General features: G+C 40.4%; 1 long non-coding RNA gene across 1 annotated transcript in view; it reads right to left on the bottom strand.

The window, feature by feature from the left end:
* LOC149267800 (uncharacterized) overlaps positions 1–19,117 on the bottom strand; it is a 32,618-nt gene extending 13,501 nt beyond the window's left edge. Inside the window, exon 1 of the long non-coding RNA XR_016270907.1 lies at positions 18,307–19,117. This is a non-coding gene — a long non-coding RNA (uncharacterized LOC149267800). The remainder of the gene's footprint in view (positions 1–18,306) is intronic.
* Between the last annotated feature and the right edge of the window lie 1,719 nt (positions 19,118–20,836).

Genomic DNA, 20,836 nt, shown 5'->3' with positions numbered 1-20,836 from the left:
CACAGACACACACGCACACACAGGCAAGCAGAGAGATAGAGACGGTGAGAAAGCGAAGGAAAGTGGGATAGAGGAAAAGAATCGCAGTCAAATGACATTTCCCCGCCTCGACACTTTGTCGCTATGGAACTGGTTCCGGAGCTAGTTCGCCAATTGCTTTACGGATTCAATGAGCTGCACATAATGTGCGCTCGCCAGTTGATTGGACAGACGCGCTTAGAGATCCCGAGTGTTGTTTGGAACGCGATAAGGAACTTTCAAAGACAAATGCGAAAAGAGGTGGAGAAACAGAAACATGACTGAAATGAAGCGGAAATGGAACAGCGATTAAATATTTGTATCAACCTTAATTCTTTAAGGAATACTCTCAAATAAAGTATTTCGGAAGTGAATGAGGAAAAAAAGAACTCATTTAAATTTAGCTCTTATGATATGGATAAAGGATAGATGAACTGGAGCCTTTCAGCTGAAGATTGATCGTTTATTGTTCTTGTAATTCAACTAAGTACGATTTATAGTTAAATTGTGCCCATTCAGTGAGAGTCTAGCGACTTTACTCTACTCGCTTTCACAGATCAAATTTCCATCATTTAAGGGAAAGATCATTTACACTCAATGGAAACTGAATATGACTTTCTGATAGACTAAGCAGCTGATGACTAACTATCTCTCTCTCTCTCTCTCTCACTCCTGAGCTCTCTCTCGTGTCCGTTTATGGCGTCACCGTCTCTCCCTCAAAAGTTGATACCTAACTCTCTCTCCTCTCTCTCTCTCTCTCTCTCTTTCTCTCCCTCCTGAGCTCTCTATATTCATCTGAGCAGAGCACCGTCTCTCCTGCAGCAGTTGATGCTTAACTTTCTCTCTCTCTCTCTGACTCCTGAGCTCTCTCTCTCTCCCTCTATCGCGGCCATCTATTGAGTTCCTTCTATTCAGCTGAACTGAGCACCGTCTCTCCCTCAACAGTTGATGCTTAACCTTCTCTCTCTCTCTCTCTCTCTCTCTCTCTCTTTCTCTCTCTCTCTCTCCCTCTATCGCGTCCGTCTATTGCGTTCCCTCTATTCATCTGAGCTGAGTACCGTCTCTCCCTCAACAGTTGATGCTTAACCTTCTCTCTCTCTCTCTCTTTCTCTCTCTCTCTCTCACTCCTGAGCACCCTCTCCCTCTTTCGCGTCCGTCTATTGCGTTCCGTCTATTCATTTGAGCTGAGCACCGTCTCTCCTTCAACAGTTGATACTTAGCTTTCTCTCTCTCTCATTCTTTCTCTCTATCTTTCTCTCTCTCTCTCTCTCTCTCATTCTCTCTCTCTCTCTCTCTCTCACTCCTGAGCACCCTCTCCCTCTTTCGCGTCCGTCTATTGCGTTCCGTCTATTCATCTGAGCTGAGCACCGTCTCTCCTTCAACAGTTGATACTTAGCTTTCTCTCTCTCTCATTCTCTCTCTCTATCTTTCTCTCTCTCTCTCTAACTCCTGAGTTCTCTCTCTCTTCCTCTATCGCGTCCGTCTATTGCGTTCCGTCTATTCAGCTGAACTAAGCACCGTCTCTCCCTCAGCATCCATTCGATTTTCCCTTTGCTTCACATCAGTCACACACATTTATTTCTCTATCGAACCCAGTTATTTTCCTAGTTGCTGCTGCACTTAGCTCTAGCCCAACGTTCGGTTGAGCGATATAAATAGCTGCAGCATAAGAGACGGGTTAAGGGGGGCTAAGGGTGCGGCTTAGGTTGAGGGCCACTTAAACTCGATTTGTCGCCATCACGTGGCCAATTAGCACGCAATGCACATAAAAAAGAGAGAGGAATATAAAACAAACAAGCAGCAACAAAACAAAACAGAAAATAGAAATACGCAAATGCCAACACGTAGAGCAGCTCTATCAGCCCGAACGTCCCACTAAGTCCCTTCCTTCCTTCCTTCTCTTCTTTCAGAGTCCTGTTGCATGTCTGCCGGTCATTGGGACTGGACTGAAGTGTTGGAGTCGCATATCGAGGCACTTCAATCACTTCATCATAACCCAGAGCTAAGGCCAAAACGTAGAAAACATAAAAACGTCAAATGGAAATACGCAAATGAAATTGGGCATAAATTGGGGAGAGGAGCAAGAGAGGGAGAGATGGAGGAAGGAGGAAGGCGGAAAGCTTAACCGGGCGATCTATTGGGGCTTGGGTCCGTATGACTTGAACCTAATGGCAAAATAACGAATAAAAATTGAGTGAATTGCCAACGGGGGCCGAATGGGTCTGAAAGTATGAAAAAGAAAAACACGACAGCCCAACCTGAATGAAGTCAACGGGAAGGAGCTTATCTTTGCCAAAGGAATCATTGAACAGGCTTAAATTTGAAAGAAGAACAAAACTGTGAGGCATTACCAATAGATCTAACGAGGTGTGGCACAGAAGGGAGAGGAAGGGAGAGGGAGCCAGAGAGTAAAGGCCAATAGAGCCTGAAGGAAATCTACTCATTTATCAACGGTGAAAATTATACTTGGATTATTTGCAGATACATTTTATAGTTGCTACAACTTAATCTACTACTTTTAAGCTGGTATATGTGAAGAAAGAGAGAGAGAGAGAGAGAGAGAGAGAGAGAAGCGAAGTGTGATAAGGGTGAAAAGCGAAAGTCCTAGGAGAGTTTGACAGGAGGCGCAAAGCGAAAGACTTGAAGGATGATGTAGAGCAGAGATAGTCGAAGTATCATGTGTAAAAGGACAAATAAGCGACAAACAAAAAACTATAAACAAATGAACAAAGAGAAGCAGTAAAGAAGAAGCTTAAAGATACAGGAAAGAAGCGAACAGCAAGAAAGTAAAGAGGAATCAAGAGCAAGCAAAGGAGAATAGCTAAAAGCAAAGAATGTTACATCAGTTTCCTTTTGTCAAGTGTATTATTCCTCTCCAAGCACACAGCTTCTCTATTCGCTTCTCATTGCAGGTACAAAAGCTTCTCACTTGCTGCCTATCGCTGGGGCAGTGATCACATTTTCCAGCTAGAATTTCCTAGCGCAGTCCGTTTCCGTTTTCCCTTTTACGAGGAGCCGTGCCGCCAGCGACCGTTATCTCGCCTCTTTGCCAAATGTATGCCAAGTGGCAAAAAGCCGCGAAGGCTTTTGGCATAATGAGCCACGCGCCTGCAGTGAGACACCAACAGCAAACACCGTGCCACACCGCCTCTCGGATGGCCTCGACAATTGTTTCGACCTTGGCTGAAAGACCTATCCTAAACAGTAAGTCCCCCCACGAGCAAGCCCCATGCGCCGCTGCCTCCTTCCCTTCCGCTTCACATTCGTTTTTATGTTGAGTTTTCATAATTTTTCGCATTCGTATGAAATTCGCATCTCTCTGCGCCCCATTTAACATTCGAGTGGGCGTGGCGGCAGACATTAAAAGAGCTTTGCGCCTCCTGCCCGCCTTTGCACCTGACAATAAAATTAATTAAAATTCAATAAATTGACGCCCAAATGAAACATTCAAAATGAAAAGCGGAGCTCAACATTCAAATGGAAATCCGCTCTGGGCTCGCAAATGGGGGTAGTTGGGGCATATTTACATTTCAGCGCTTTCCTGATGGCATCTGAGCAGGGGGCAAGAGAAGCAGAGCGAGAGCGAGAGCGAGCGGGAGCGGGAGAGGGCGGCATTGCTGGGTGTCAGCTTATGTTAATGCTCAATTACAATTGTTGTCCTTGTTTGAGTTTCAGCTGAAAATTCACTATATTCCCACGGGTTTCCGGACGAAGCGGGGTCGGGGCCCGGGGGGCCGGGGCCCAATGTAGGTGCAAATGTATTTACATAGCGCTCGAAAGCGATCCAATCCAATTGCGGGCATAGCAAAAACAAGCTCCTCTCAATTGACTTCACTTTTATTATTATTGAATGGCAATTAAATGATATTAGATTCCAGATAAGTCCCAATTGAATTTGGAGGACCTTTCTATTTTCAGACCCTTAGCAAAAGAGGTAGCTTTTTATATTTCGAAATAAGTTCTGGAATTAGGGGACCCAAATGTTTCAGCTCACGCGACCGGAGCTCAGCATATAGAGACAGTCTAAGGTTTATTTAATTTATTGTAAATTGGGCAATCAGAGCTTAGAGCTCTACAGCATTTTGTTCGGCTCTGTAAAAAAGTGGGAGGACTTTTCTCCTATCAGCATATTAGCATATATCCTATCAATAAACATAAATTTGCTTCTCGAAATATTCAAAAATTCTAATTTTTTTGCATTCTCCCTCTCCGTTTCTCTCTCACTCTCGTTGCACACATAAATAGTTCGTTAGGTAACGGCACTTGGGCTTATTATTTGCTCCATTTGCCCTTGTCTAGTTGTATATCAATGCGCCTCGTTACACTTAAGCCCCAGCACAGCCCCCACCCCTCGGCGTGCCCTACCTCGACAATCAACAGTATGCTAGTTCATTGTTATTTATAAATTTGTGTATTGTTGTCGTTGTGTTGTTATTGTTGTTGTTGCCCAATCGAAGTGCCAATAAATTTACAGCGTCATAGACAGACCCAGCCCCAACGCCCCTACGTTTGCAACACGGGCAACCTCTCGCCCTTGTGGCGCTCACGCTCGTGGCAATCGCGGGGCCCCATAAACAAAACACTCAGCAGAGCACAGGAAATAAACAACAACAGCGGAACAAGTGTGAATGCTCCAGTAGGGAGTGCTCAACCCCGAGATAGTCTATGAGGCAAAAAGCGGAGGGTGCTTAGTTCTTGTATACCTTTCCAAGGACTACTATGTAGATAGGTCTAACTCTCAACAGATTCGAGAAAGGTTCGAATAACTGAAAATTCCGATAGATTGCGTGTTGAAAAATATCGATGATGTAAAGGAAAGGTATACATGAATTAAGCAGATGGGTTCGGACAGATGGATCGACAAACGGAGGTACGGATATATAGAGTCTGGAATGGACGAACGGTAGAGCGGTAGAGCGAGCCAATGCAGGGATCGAGAGACGGACGGATGAGCGGATGGATGAATATATGACTCGAACGGTTGCATGAGTATATAGGTGAATATAGAGGTCTGGATGGAGCAAGAAAGGAAGAAAGGACGGAAGAAAGGAAGAGCGAATGAAGGAAGCCACAGTTTGTGGGACAGAGGGAAAAGCAGACTAACAAGCAGCCGAATAGAAGGGACGAGGGAAAGACTGAAGGAACGAGCAAGGACTGACGGAAGGGTCCATCCACCACTACGAACATACGACTCTTGACAAGTGCATCCCTTGCTATCCGAGCGAGCCAACACGCCCATCTCACCTAATTCACTGAGCTTAGGGTATGCACAATTTATTAGACAGCAACAAATTATTTTTATTTTCCCCGATTCTTGCTGAGGGTTGGAGAAGTTTTGAGTGGGTTATGAGAACCGAAACCAAATGCAGGTGGCTTTAGACAAAAAAAGTATTTGTATATAAATAAATAAATGGCAAATAAACTGCATTTAAGTGTTGCCTGAGATAGTCGAAGAGCCCGCCCAGTGGGCGTGGAGCTGGGGAATGGGGCTGTGCGAAGGGCCAGCTGAGGAGAAACTTTGCCTTATAGGCAGCGCTCATAATGATGTTATTGTGGCAGAGGCATGCGCCAGCAAATTGAATTGTTTGGCAAAAGCTATGCAAGGCCAACTGAGTGAGTGGGAGTGGGAGAGAGCGAGTGAGAGCGCGACAGAAGGTAGCTCAGCTGACAGCGAAATCAACAAGCAAGCAATTCAGGCTGCCTTGCCCCTCGCTGTGTGTGCGCGTGGGTGCAAGTTCTTGTGGCAACAGTTGTCCCAACCAAATGCCAACATTCACACACACACACACTCATACACACGCCACACTTGGCTAACAAAGTTAGGCAAAAAACAAAACAAAAGTATAAAAAAAAAAAATAAAAACACCGAGAAAATTCTTTTGGCAACAACAAGCGCAGAAGAAGGAAATTGAAAAGCCTGCAAATGTTTGTGGTGTGGGTGTTTATGGTGGGGGGGCTACATGTGTATAAGATTGTCACACACACGCACAGATACACACACATACACACACAGAGAGTAGCTACCTCTCAGTTTCGATTTGTGAGTTTTGAACAAACTTTTTTTTCTTTGCTTGGCGACAAAGGCATTTCGAGAGCTTTTCTTTGTTTTTGTATATGTATGTGTGTGGCTGTGTGTGTGTGTGTATTTTGCGTGCTTGTTTGTGTTTGTTCTCTTGTGGAATTGAACTTTGCTGGCTAAGCAGCGCGTTACTAATTTGCAAAAGCAATGCGTTTGCCTAAAAGCAGGCAACGCATTTTGTTGGTTAAGCAGGTGGGAATTGCTTATACAGTGATCACTCGATATGTGTCACACTCTCTTTTTTAAGTAACTGAGAAGGTGTTCAAGCAGCCAGGCAAACAGTCAGCATAAGGCTGACTGCGTGGACATTAAATAAAAAGTTCACTAAGCTATTATTCGACGAATGTGTCAAATCAATCAACAATCTATTTTTCAGCCCGTTGCTCTGTCATCAATCAGTCAATGAATCCGTCAGTTTGTCTGCGAATCAGTCATAGTCACTCAGTTAATTAGTAATTTATTAGTCAGTCTTTCATCTCATCAGACTGTCAGTCATCTGTCAGTAAGACAGTCAACAGTCAGTCAATCCGTCTTTCAGTCAGTCAATCAATGGATCCATCAATCAGATTGTCCATCTGTAAAATATCAGTCAATCATTCACCAATTGAGGATTTACCCAATCATACTGTCATTTATCTGCCAGTCAATCAGTCAATCAAGCAATGATTGAGTGGTTCATGCGACAATCCATCAGTTATAACTCAATCATCAATTAAACATATAACTAACAATCAATCATCAGTTAATCAAGCTCCTATCAATCAGTCTTTATTCGGAAAGCTAATCAAAAATAAATCAAGCGGTCAATCAGCTATCGATCAATCAGCAAGTCAAGCCATCTGTCAATCAGACAGCAGTCTGCCAACCAAATCAGTCAATCATATATCGATTAGTCAGTCCATCTGTCAGCATTTAACAGTTAGTCAATCGGTCATCAACAAGTCAAACAGACTATTAGTCAATCAGTCATCAGTCTATTAATTTGATATCGGACAACTGCAGTTAATTGTAGTCAATCAATAAATCTGTCACTTTGTCATCGGTCAGTCGACTGACTCAACCGGTCATCAATCAGCAAGTCAATCTATCAATCATTAATCCTTCAATTGTCATCTTTTAGCCACTCAATGACTGATAAATCAGTCAATCATTTAGCCACTCACTCGCACAATCAATGTATAAATATAATCAATACGATATCTTATATATTCTCAATTTTCCTTTTCAATGTTGCCAAATGCTTTTTACAGTAAAACACTTTTGAATGCCATACGAAATATGAAATATTTTTTTCATTTCGAATATTAAAACATTTCATTCAGACAGATTTAACATCTACTCAGGCTTTGCGCTGGCTGCGTTGGGTGAATCTAATACCCGAAATGTTTCTCTTATTGGGCGATAGAGGAATAACCAACGACAACAACAACAACAACAAAATCATTGTACGCCTACCCGCCCAACTCAGGCAAAAGACTCGCTGCGATCCTGTCTGAAACATTGGTTGACCATATTTTGACAACTGTTACCGCAAAAACAAATAGAACTAAAAATGCCATAAAAAAAGGGGGAACGGGAAGGGGAAGGGGAAGAGCAAGGGGTGGGCAATGTGTGGGTGTGGACGTTTGTGGTGCAGAGAAGCAGAAGGAACAAAAAATTGGACGGCCAGCTGCGGCATGTGGCATGTGGCATGTGGCATCCACTTGTGGTTATTGTTGTCAGAACTTTTGCTTTTTGCGTACTTGCGCCACTTGCTGGCTGTTATTTTAACCAGCTAAATGTGGACGTGTGAGAGCGTGTGTGTGTGTGTGTGTGTGTGTGTGTGTGTGTGTGAATGCATATGGGTCTGTGTGTGCTGGCCAAGGCTTTGCTTACAAATCGGGGGCAAGGCAAAGAAAAACAAGAATTACTTTTATATTTAACTTGCTGAATATGAAATACTCTAGCACAAACTGTTAGAAAGTGTTATACTTCGCTTTGCAGCAGATATAACATCTTAGACACTAAGAGCAGGCCATCAACTGTTATACGAAAAATTGCTAAAAAGGTATTAAATTATTAAGTTATCTGTAATAACTATATGTCTATTATATTATTGAAATTTTTCTACAGTTACATCCACCTAAATAAACTAAGATTGGTTAGCACTAGTTAATATGCTATTACTGTTATACTGCTCTACCGGAATACTGTTAGACTGTTCTACTGTTATATTGTTATAATGTTATAATGTTATACTGTTATACTTTTATACTGTTATACTTTTATACTGTTATACTGTTATACTTTTACACTATTATACTGTTATATTACCAGTAAATACAAATCGTAGGACAACTTAGTTATCATTAAAATTGCTCTACAGGTTAATCCACCTAAATAAACTAAGTTAGTTTATCAATTGATTTCCCATATAGAACTCCATACTCCTTCCACAGGTCCTATCTAAAGCTTATCATAATGGAATATGTTTCGTTGGGATAAGGCTGAAAACAAGTATTTGGCATTTGTGGTATCTAGACTGTCATAACTACATAATTGATTGTCTCTCTCAAAACTACCTATGTACCTGTCCTTTAACAAATGTTATCTATAAATGACCAAAGCTACTCAACTTTATTTTGATCGATGATTGTCCATATCTATTATCAGTTTATCTATGGGCAAGTGCTCCAACGGAGTTTGTAAATATTTATTTTGATAGCATTCTATTTCAATTTTCAAAATCGAAAAACTTCTGAGTCTTCTAGTGCTTTGTTATAGTATAACAGTTTTTAGAATAGTTGCAATTAGTCAAAGTTCAATTTCACTTCACATTTTCTACATAAATATTTAAATATACATAGTCTAGTCTTGCGAGTCTCCCAGCGCTTTGGTATAACAGTTTTTATAACAGTTGCAATTAGTCAAAGTTCACATTTCCTACAAAAATATCTGAAAACTTCTAGTCTCCTCGTGTTTTCTTGAAGTTGAACAACTTGTATAAAAGTTGAAGTTAGACAAATTTCCCTTCCATCTATTCTCTCTCTTTCTCCCTCACACACACACACACACACAGGCCAAGCCAAGTCATTTCAAACTTTCATTTCCTCAACCCATTCCCAGTTACTCGCAATTCTATTGATTCCCCGCAGACAGCCTTCAATTACTCTGCAGTTTGAATTTGAATTTGTATAATTTCTCAGTCATATATCATTATATCCATTCGCAAGGAGTCCACAAAGTCTGAAGTGAGTTTTCCCTCTCTCTCTCTCTCGCTCTTTCCTTTGCTGTAGCACACATCTATTGTCAGTTAAATTTAATTAACAAGCTCAAAAATGAAAAGTTTGCCAACAACTTTACCTGCGCGAAACGTAAGCTAGAGTTTGCTTGGGGAGGGGGGCACTGCGAGAGGGGCGTGGCTGCCAGAGCCGAGTCGGAAGGAAGGTGGAGCAAAGTTGTTTTATGTGTAAGCATTTTGGCTGGAATAGTTGCTCGAACAAGTTGCACGCATTTCGTTTGATCTGCCACCGCGAAAAACATTTCAATAAAAACACAGAAGGAAAAAAAAAAGAAAACTGAGAGAAGAAAAAACGAAATTCTCAACGAGCAGCGGCAAAAAAATGCGAGAAATTAAAATTCATAAGCTGTCTGCGTGGCGCCATCTATGGGACGGCGGGGGTAGCTTCAACATTTTCGCTGACATATTTTGCAAAGGCATTTAAAGCCAGCTAGAGTGGAGCGAGGAGGGAGGGGCAGGAGGAGGGGTGGTACAGCGTGGGCGAGTTAGCTGACGCTGCAGAGTGTGCCATCTCTCTCGCACTCTCCTGCTCTCTCACTCTCCTTCGCTCACTCTAAAGGGCTGTGCTTGAAAAATTCATAGCTTTGCCTGTTGGAGGCTGGCAAAAAGTTTTGCACAAAACAAAAATACAAACACACGCAGCCACCACACACACATACATACACCTGCCTAAACACACACCTACACACACCTCTGCACAGCTGTATTGGGAGCCTGGCCATGGGTGCAAAGGCCAATTTTGAGTTTGAATATTTGAGCTGCTAATTAAAATGTATTCGCGGTTAACAAAACGTGCACACGCCAAAGCAACAACAACAACAACAACAACAACAATGACAATAACAGCAACAACAATGACAGCATAAGAACAGCAGCCCAGCCCAGCCCGCTCCAACTCTGACAGGAGGCGAGAAAATGAGCTTAGCGGAGAGAGCAAGAGACAAAGACAGAGAGAGAGAGAGGGAGAGAGAGAGAGAGAAAGAGAAAAGTTTTTCACAGGCTTCGCATTGAAGCCGCAAATAAACACAGAAATGTAATTGCAAGCAAATTCGTGTGTGACTGTAGGTGTGTGTGTGTGTGTCAGGGCCAATGCCAATCATTTACAGTTACAATTACAATTACTGTTACAGCTACGGTTCCCGTTACACATGGCCTCACAAACAGCAAACAAGAAAATGCCAATGCAACGGCGTGGACAGCAGGGGGCGGGGGAAGGGGGAGAGAGGGCTGTTGGTCGAGGAGAGACAGGGGCTGATAGCCAGCGAGGGGCAGGCGAGAACATCAGAAGCCTCAACAGAACTCAGCTACAATGGTCAAACTGTCCACGCAAGAGCCAGAGGGACTGAGACAGAGAGAGAGAGAGGGAGAGAAGGACAGCCTATGGCCGGTAGCCGGAGGGGCGGGTCAGCTGACAACAGCTTGACATTCAGTTGGCAGAGCATGTTGCATCATTTAACTACAAGCGGAAATATGCTGCCATATTGAATTTGCAAAAGACACAATGCAAGGCAATGAAATGCAGCTGAGCTAAGCAACTGAGAGTCGAAGCATATATAACGAACAGAGATTACAAATGCTATATATGTACACATGTGTGTGTGTGTGTGTGTGTGTGTGTGTGTGTCGGAAATGGTTAACAGACTAATGTCTGTGCGTCTGGCTCAAGTGCAGCTCTAACGTGACCCCGAGTAACGAGTGGACTTGAAGATTTTGATTGGAAATTTTTTGGAAAAGCAACGAGTGAAGGGAAAAGAGCGAGAGGTGAAATTAAGGCTAATGTGATAAAGTATGTATATAAAGTATGTATAGTATTTAGCTAAAGTTCCCATGCAGTAAACTAAATGAGATTGGAAAGCATATAACTGAGACTGAAGCAGATGAAAGAAGGTCAAAAGCAACGAGTAAACTGAACTGAACTTATATTAGTCGTAGTAGAAGTAATTCAAACTTAAAGAGACGATACGCAAATCCACACATCTCCTCTTTATCAAATATGTACATATATAGAAAGGTAAACTGAAAGCGGATGCATTCAGCGAGTAACGAGTAAAGCTAAAGCAAAAGACACTCAGAGTGAAATAAAGTCGAGTATAGACTAGTAAAGAGTTAGCACATAAGTGGGCACGCATGACTAAATGACCAATATAGGCAAATGATAACCGCCAAAGATTAGTTTGAAGAGCTGTAAAAGTAACGAGTAACGAGTAATGAAAACCAATGAGTAGGCTTAACAGAGCAGCGACTCAGCGCATCGATGCATACAGCCTAAAGTCACAGTGGCAACACTCTCAAAGAGGAATTCAACTTTAGCAAACAGAAAAGTAACGAGTAGCGAGTAAAGAGTAGCGAGTAGCGAGTAATGAGTAGCGAGTAATGAGTAGCGAGTAATGAGTAGCGAGTAACAAGAAACGAGTAACAAGAAACGAGTAACGAGTCAAGAGTAACGAGTAAAGAGTAAGGAGTAACGAGTCAAGAGAAACGAGTAACGAGTAACGAGTAACGAGTGACGAGTAACGTGGAAGGAGTAGCGAGTAAAAAGTAAAATGAATGTGAATGCTGAATGGCTGCACCGATAATTAGAAGTAGCTAATCAATATCAGTGTAGATTAAACGAGTACGACTTCGAATGGAGAGTATGACTTCGATGAGCATAAAAGTGACATGAGCAAGGCATATCTGTTTCTGCTCAACTTCAAGCGAGCTCCAACTCAGGCACTGTGGAGCCCAACAAAAAGAGCAAACAGCAAAGGGAGCCTTTAATGAGTGCCAGCAAACAAAAGAGTGCAAGACACTGCAGACAATCATAGAGCAAACATGTAACTACCATGCCTCTACCCACGCCCGCCTTCCCACCCCCTCATCATCCTTTGGCATTCGTCAAAAAAGCAAACGAACTCGAAACCCACTGAGCTCCATCATGCAGTTAGATGTGGCAAATGCGGGCTCATGGGCCGGGCGACGGCGCTGGCTAAATGACATGGCATATTTCAAGGTAAACATTTCGTACAAAAAATACCAGCAAATACCGGAAAATACCAGAGGAGACGCAGCTGAAGAAGAAGGGAAAACAACTTTTTAACGAATTGCTTTGCACCAGCTGCAAAAGCTTCCCCTCACATAGCCCCGCTGTCACCCCGTCTCCTTGCCTCCCTCCCTCTCTCCCGCCTGTATGTTGGCAAATTCTAATTGTGTAATTAATGAATTGCCTCTCGTGCAACCACCCACCGCAGCCAGCCACCCAACCAGTGAGCCACCCCAGGCCCAAGCCCAACCACCGGCAGTCGCCACCCACCTGACCCGCATTTGGCGTAATTTTCATCCACTGGCCAACGAACCACATGGGACGTTAATTGAAATGCTCGTTGGGTGGCTGCGTCCTTGAGATCGCCAGCCTCCAGAAAAGAGAAAAGCAAACAGTAAATGAGCCAAGCCCAAGGGAGTGCACGACTGCACGTATACCCTATGTGGATTTGCATTTCTAATTAGCAATTTGCTTTAGTGCCCGAGCTATTTAATAGCATGATATGGCCATGTATCGCCTTGAGCAAATAGATGACTTGACAGACTACTGTATACCCTATACTGACGAGGGCAGCGTCCAAACACATTTGCGCCAGATTGTAACATTTAGTTATATTCTTAGTATATAGAAGCTTTTGGCTAGTAATATAGTATATCCCAACAATGACCGACTAGCATATACCCTACACTGGCTGAAGTACACCCAAAAATAAGTCTATATACAGGCTTCTACTGCCTGAAATTTATTATATATAAAAGTTTACTATCATACCCTTTAATTGCTGACCAATTGCAGGGTATACGACAACCACAAAAACATGGCACATAAAATCTTGCAACTGCTTGCAGCAAAAACCGCTGCACTTGCATTCAATCACGCCGCAGCGAGGGTCGCACCAAAAGTTGTCTTTCAAGATTGAGGATCGTCATAAGACGAAGGTGAGATTATGGAGGAGACCAGAAGAATAAGACAAAGACGAAGAGAGAGGGTGGATTGAGAAAGAGATAGAGAATGAGATAAAGAGACATAGGAGAAACACAAAGAGAGGGAAAGAAAGAGTCGTTTCTTTTAGAGTTTTAGGAGATTCTTCAACTCCCAACTCTTTTAAAGCTTTTGAGCTTTCCGAAGAAGCTTTTCGGCGATAGAACTAAGCGAGACGTAGGTCTTGAGTTGGTCCACTATGGCGAATGATGGAAGCAGCCCGCGCATAACCAGCTATAACCAGTGCAATGCACTTTCTCTCTCTCTCTCTCTCTCTGCTTCTTTCGCTTTCTCTCTGTCTTTCGCTCTCTGTTTACAATTGTCTGCTAGTTAATTTATTTGAAAATCCATTTGTTACCTTTGGCTCGACTCTGTTTACATATACGCCTCGATATCGACATATACGATATATATGTATATATATATATATATATATATGCACGATTTTGGCTTTTGTTTTCGCTGTGCGTTTTACATTTACCGTTAATTCAATTTGTCTGCTGAAAATTTCGCTTGCCTCTTAGATACATATATGTATATATGTAAAGAGATATATGTACATATCAATATACATAAATGAATCGATATCGAATATACATACATATATATTTTTGGTTAAGTCTTAAAGTTAATTTAAACAAACAACAACAATTGAATTGTTTATGTAAATTTGCTAACCAAATTCAAAATCAAATTCAAATTCTATAACAATACAATTATTTGTATAAATCGTCTCCTCTCTCGCTCTCGCTCTATCTATCTCTCTCTCTCTTTTCATATACACATCGATCTATATATACATATGTTTGGTTCTGCGCGTAAATTCCACAAAATTAGTTCATCTTGAGTTTATCAAAGTTCAACTAGATTTGTTTTCTCTATCTATCGATCTATATATGTATAAATATACATGTGTGTATGCCAGGTATACTCTATGAAGAAATTGGGTTCACGAAGTTGAATCACATTTTTCAGAGAGTTCAATTTCTAGCGGAATTTGTGATTAATAATTTGTTTATACAGAATTTTATTGAGTGTTAAATAGTTCATAATAGACAGGCATATAAATAGATATCAACTTTATTGATCTATCAATATATAAACAATGAACTGTCTATTATACTCAATATTCATTTAATTTGTAGATCAATTGTTAATCATTATTTGATAGATGTACATAAAGTATGAGCAATATAGAGTAGAGTGTACGAATGATAGATAGAGATAATATACATTAGATTTGTCTAGTATATTTATCAAATTTATACGATAACAGCTCATTGAAAGAAAAATAGATTTTCATATTTTCAGATCAACGTTTCAATGAGATATGAGATATGATAAATATATCAGGAAACGGACTAAGCCTACTGCGAGAGAAGGAGCGAAAGAGAGATAGAAAATAACTAGAACTCATGAGGGAAATTCAGAATTTATTGAATTTCAGCAGAAAGTATTTCGAATACTAATTAGTATACGAATATTGACAATATAATAGAAACTCAAGATCTCAATATATTTAGAAACTGAACGCTTGTTTGTCATAGGAATATGAACAGAAGAGACATTTAGATATAAGAAATAAATGAGACAATATTTTTGGTTCCGACACAGATATAGTAATTATTTTGATATGATATATATATATACACATAGAGATATATGTAGATATATGAAGGTCGAAACTGAGCAAAGTAGCATGCAAAATTCCTGGTAGTAAATAAAGATATATTGTAATAAACAATGAGTATATATTGGGAGTATATAAAGATCAGTTTATGGAGAGTGGTCTATATAGTATGTATTATGTAGTATATTATATATATATGCGGCAGTATATCGATCCAGTTTTGGAATGAGATACATCTACATGTATACTCTACTATATACCAACATATATGTACTTGGATACTACTCTCCATAAAGTGATCGATATACACCCCCAATACATGCCCATTTCTCTTCCCAGTCTGGAGACGCCGCTCAGCGATCGTTGCTAAATGAATGAAAAGTTTCTGCGGCACATGGTCGAAATTCACACGTCTTGGCCTACACGTATATGTATATAAATATATCTGTGTGTATATCAACTAGTGGGGTATTGGCGGAAGAGGGGCGTGGCAGCTGGCGGGACCAATTGCCCGTTTCGAGTTAATTTAGTGAATTATCGCAAAAATCGAACAAAAGGAATTTTTTCCACAATTTTGTTGTTTTTGTTTTTGTTATTGTTGTTTGTTTGTTGTTGCTGTTGTTGTTGTTGTTGCTGCTGTTGTGATTGTGTTTTGTTTAGCTTTAGTAAATACTTGAAAATTTAATGCCGTTTGGCCAATAATTAAGGCAGCGCGCGTTGTTCGACTTTTCAATATATATTGTATATATATATATATATTTTATTTTTTTTTTTTTCTTATTTTTTTTTTTTTGCCTTGCTCTCATTATACTCATTATACGAGATCTGCCGGGTTAGCTGGAGCATTGAATTTGCTCAACTGTTAGAGAAACACCCGAGTTTTGTATAGTTGCTTCAGTTATTGATTGCCACGCCCTCTTCTGGAACGTCTACCAAGTATTTTGTAACTTTTACAGGGTATGTTGTCGTCGAGCATACCCGACTAGCCAGATGCTAACTTGCTTGGGTTTTCATCTGCATTCCCAATCGTCTTGTTGCCCTTTCTCTGTCCAAACCTCCCACTCTCTCTCTCTCTCTCTCTCTCACACACTCTGTCTCTCTTCCGCCAACTAGCAAATATTAATCATACGCACAGTTAGCCAAAAATTGATTTGATATGAACGAGACGCACATAAATTATTTGAAAGATTGAGCGCAGGCTGTGCACCAAATTCAATTGAGAAATCGCACGAAAGAAAAGAAAAACAAAAACGATTTCATGTTAAATACAACAACTCTCTGCTCGAGCAACAGATGGCGCCACCCCCTCAATTGACCAACAAAAAAACAAAAAAACAAGCCGGAAGTCTTTCGAATCTGCAATTGAAGCAAAGCGAAACAGGAAATGCCCCCGAAATAAAAAGGTTAACAAAGCAACAAGAAGAACAAAAAGCGAAGAAGCGAAAATGGCGAGGAAAATAAGAAGAGGAAAAACAGAAGAAGAAGCAGAGATGTTAACCCGATATGAAATTAGATTAAGCGTGAAATTTAGAGTTTTATGATTCAGTTGAGAGAAAAAAAAGTGGCCAAAATTAATAGAAACATATGTATATCGATACATGTATATCGATTTATTTATTGAATAAATAATTCGTATTTCAATTATAATTCACGAGAAATGGATCCCATTCCCAATCATGACGACAACATTTCAATCGATTTCATTAGATATTAGAAGTAAACCTTCACTACTACTCCTAAAACTTCGATATTATCTTTCAGTATCCTTTCAAATGTCTTAAAATTTAAGAATTTGCTTTCATATTCGCATCAAAAGTTGTTTGTTTGATTTTCATTAGATAAACTCTTTGATACGGACGAGTCTAGAGTTTTGTGGACTTACTTCATTGCATTCAGGACAATTTTTTAACTTGCCACGCCCCCAATAATACGGAAAAGTCTTGATACTCTGTAATTCGAAGTTATATACGAGTATATATTCAAAATTTCAGGGCCCTAGCAGGCGGACAGCCAGACAGACATTGCAAAAACTAATCAACTCGTTTCCCTTTCGTGAATGAGCTTGACAAATAGCTCCACACGTTTTTCCAACTTTTCTGTTCAATTCCTAAATTTGTTATAGAGTTACTACAATTAAACTGCAATTCCTGGCTATCGATATCTTTTAAGTTGTATTCAAAGTCATTTGCAAGGTCAGCTTAAAGCTTCAGATATGAAGCTATATACGAGATACATATATAGCAACTGCAAGGTCTTTTATCGCTTTTGGCAGATAAAACAGAGAATACAGAGAATGCCGTCAATCAGCATTATTGATATGCTATAAATTACAAACCCCTAACTAATACTAGAGGTACTCTAGATCTTCCGTTTTCGCACACTTGCTATGCATAGCTTTCTAAACTCTAAGAATCTGAAAAGTTACGACAACACTAATATACATTCTTAATGCTCCCATTAGCTGGGTATACACTAATATACCTCACATATATTTGCATTAAATTTCAAGCTCTTCCCAGAAATACTCCATTGAGGCACTAAATCAGGGTTCGAGTTCCGCACACAGACTCCAACCACATCTTCAAAAAAGTAACTCGAGTCCATAGCTTAAAAAGTTTTTGTTCTACAAGTTTTTTAGTTAAGTTGTTTAAGTTTTCGCATTTGTGGTTTTCCCACATTTTCATAGCTTCTCATGGCCCTTCGTTTAGGCCTTAAGCCTTAAATTGTGCAAAATTTTGAACTAATTCAAGCGATTTGAACTTTTTCTGCAGCTTAAAACTTATTGATTTCGAGAAGTTCGTAGGGTTTTCGAAACTATTTTCGAAGTTCGAAAACGAAAACAAACACAAATGTAGCTCAAGGTCAAAAACGAATCGTAAACTAAGACATTAAATTGTTAGAATAGTCAACAAAAACTGAGATTTTTAAATATTTAAAACCAAAAAAAAAAAAAAAAAACAAAAAAAAAAACAATTTTAAATAGTTTTAAAACTTTTTGAAGTTTAAATTATTTCAATATAATCATATTTTTAAAAATCCTTTTTTCAGTATTTAAATTCTCATATATTCACACAAGTTCCATATAAACTGGATATGTTTCACAAAACTCTTGCAAATTTTAGCTCGTTTCACAACACTGACCTTCAGCTCTATGTTACATATTGAAGGTACTAGAAAAAGAAGTTGAAACTCAAATCACAAAAAAAAAAATTTTTAATTCACTCAAAAATACATCTGAAAATTTGTTTAAAAAAAAAATATACATATTTTTAAAACTTTTCATTTCAAGAATTTACCTTTATTTTGGCTCTCTTTGCACTTTTGTCTATTGCCTTCTCGCTCGCACACACAAAATAATTTATGTATATATATATATTTCGATATATGTGTGTATATTTGTTTAATATACAAACTTTTCAACTTTTAGTATTTATTTATTTTATATCAACAACAACCCAAAAAAAAAAGCCAACAAAAAAAAAACAACGGCAAGAATTTTCTTTGAGTTTTTCAAATGGCAAGCAAAAGAAATTCCTTATTTTTGGCGCGCCTTTAACGATTTTCGAAAAATTTCCAATTTGGATTTTTCAAATTTTTTTCTAGAATCTTTGCTCCATACACTCACACACACACACACAGTTAGGATCAGGCGCAAGAAAACGTTTTACTTTGACTCTTTGTTTCGTTTTGAACGCACGACTTCAAGTAACGGAACTCGAAATCGAACTCAATCGCCAGTTGAACGGTATTTGAGTCAGTTTGAGTATTGAGCGCTTCTGATTGGCTGTCTCCAAGAAGTAACAACAACGCAATGTTATCCGCTCGGAGGCTGAACGCCTACTGGTCGAAGGCAGTCGCTGAATGCGACGACGACGTTGCGCGCCACGCAACGCAACGCGTGAGCATTGGCAGCGACGCCGACTGTGGCAGCGACAGCGGCCGTGGCAGCGAGTAGCGTTAGCCGAAGAGCGCACGATATGCGTCGTTCCCGCTGCTGCTGCCACTGCTTCTGCTGCTGCTGTTGCTGCCAATGCTTCTGCTGCTGCTGCTGCGCTTTTTAATTGCATTTCAGTTGGCAAAAAGCGCAGCAGCTTTTTGGTTTGTTGCTGCTTGTCTGCGCTTCATAAAATATTTTCCTGCTGAATAATTTAATGCAAATATAACGCAGTCTACACAGCGCACACACGTGCACATGTCGCTGCCAGTGTGTGCGTATGTGTATGGGTGTGTGTGTGTGTGTTTATGGCGCCCAAAAAGTCTACACCGAAACACGCACCGAGCACGACCTTCTGCTTCAGGTGGACGCTCTCCAAAAGTGCCTCCTGGAATGCTTTGGCACTCGGCCGAATCGGCACTCGTCGTTCGGCTCTCGGCTCTCGGCATGCGGCGTTCGGCTAGCGCGTCGGCCACCTCGTGCCAGCGCTTTCCAGTCTCATTTGTGCTAACAAGTGGGGAGCAACAGTTGAGATGAATGAAACGTTTTCGACGGCAGCGACGTCAGCTGCGACGCTGGCAGCGCTGCTCGACTTCATGTGTTGCGCGTCTCTAATACACCTGCTCGGCGTGTCTGTGTGAGTGTCTGCTTTCCAGGCACACGCATAAGCAGTTATTCGCACTGTTGCGCTATTATGCGTAAGTGTGTGTGTGTGTGTTTGCTCATCTCTGCGTGCGTGTGAGTATGTGTGTGTGTGTGTGTGTTAAGCAGCAACTAATTTTTGTTAATCACACCTTAATGACATGAACTTGACACTGTTCTCGATATTGCCGTCGCCTACGATCTAACTGCATGCATTTAACGTCAATTGGTCCGTTACAGTTATTTGGCATGTGCATGCATGTCTCTCTCTCACTCTCCGAGTGCGTGTGTGTGTGTATGTTTCACTTAATTACTATTCGCTGCAAGCTTACCAGCAACAACAACAAGAGCAAACCGCAGCTTCTTTATATGCACACACGCACACACACACATGCACAAACATGCAAGCATTGCAACGGGCTCGACGCCAATGTCGCTTTTAATGAGCTCAGCCAGGCGACAAACGTAACAGAAACGTTTTGCTCAAGCAGGCGCCTGATTTACACGCAATATCTATGCAGCCTGCCGAAAAATAATAAATAACTATTTTGAGCTTATTCATATTGAATTAAATTAAGTATAAAGCAAATCTTACAAACAATTAATGACTAGCAGACTATTGAAATAACTAAAGTTGTTTTCGTCGGTCTACGCACGCGAAATCGTACGCATTACCTGCTCGTGCCCAAGCCGAAAAGTATTGAAGCACAATTCAATCGCATTTCTTATTCTATTTATAGCGTTCGTAAACGATTGCACGAGTTTGTTTGTGTGTATGTATGTACGTATGTATGTGCACATGAATGAAGTGCTTGGCGTTTCTTTCCGTTCGATTTTGCAATACGTTTTCTTTCATAACTTCTGTGTTACTTGACCGATTTCAATGAAATTTTCAGCATATGATCTAAATTTTCTCTGGAATATAAATCATTCCACATACATTTCACGTATTTATTGTTTTGTACCTGATATTTAATTGCTAGTATTTATTGACTATTGTGATATGTGATGTCTGTATAAAAAATGTACAAATCCAACAACTAGCTATAAATATGAAGGCGATATGTTTTAATACCTATGTATAATGCCATAAATTTCCTTATCAATTTAACACAAAAAAACGTAGTACTTATTTGCAACAAACTTAATCAACGCGTGCTTGGGTTAGACCCCTTATAGCGAATCAATTCTTTAGCTGCTAGTCCATAGGTTCCGAGATAGATGCATTCAGAGAGAGAGCGAGACAGTGA

The sequence above is a fragment of the Drosophila arizonae genome, chromosome X (genome assembly GCF_054131065.1).
Source record: "Drosophila arizonae isolate 15081-1271.41 chromosome X, UAZ_ARI_1.0, whole genome shotgun sequence".
NCBI lineage: Eukaryota > Metazoa > Arthropoda > Insecta > Diptera > Drosophilidae > Drosophila > Drosophila arizonae.
Note: the sequence above shows the minus strand (reverse complement) of the source record. Positions and strands in the feature narration are given on the sequence as shown.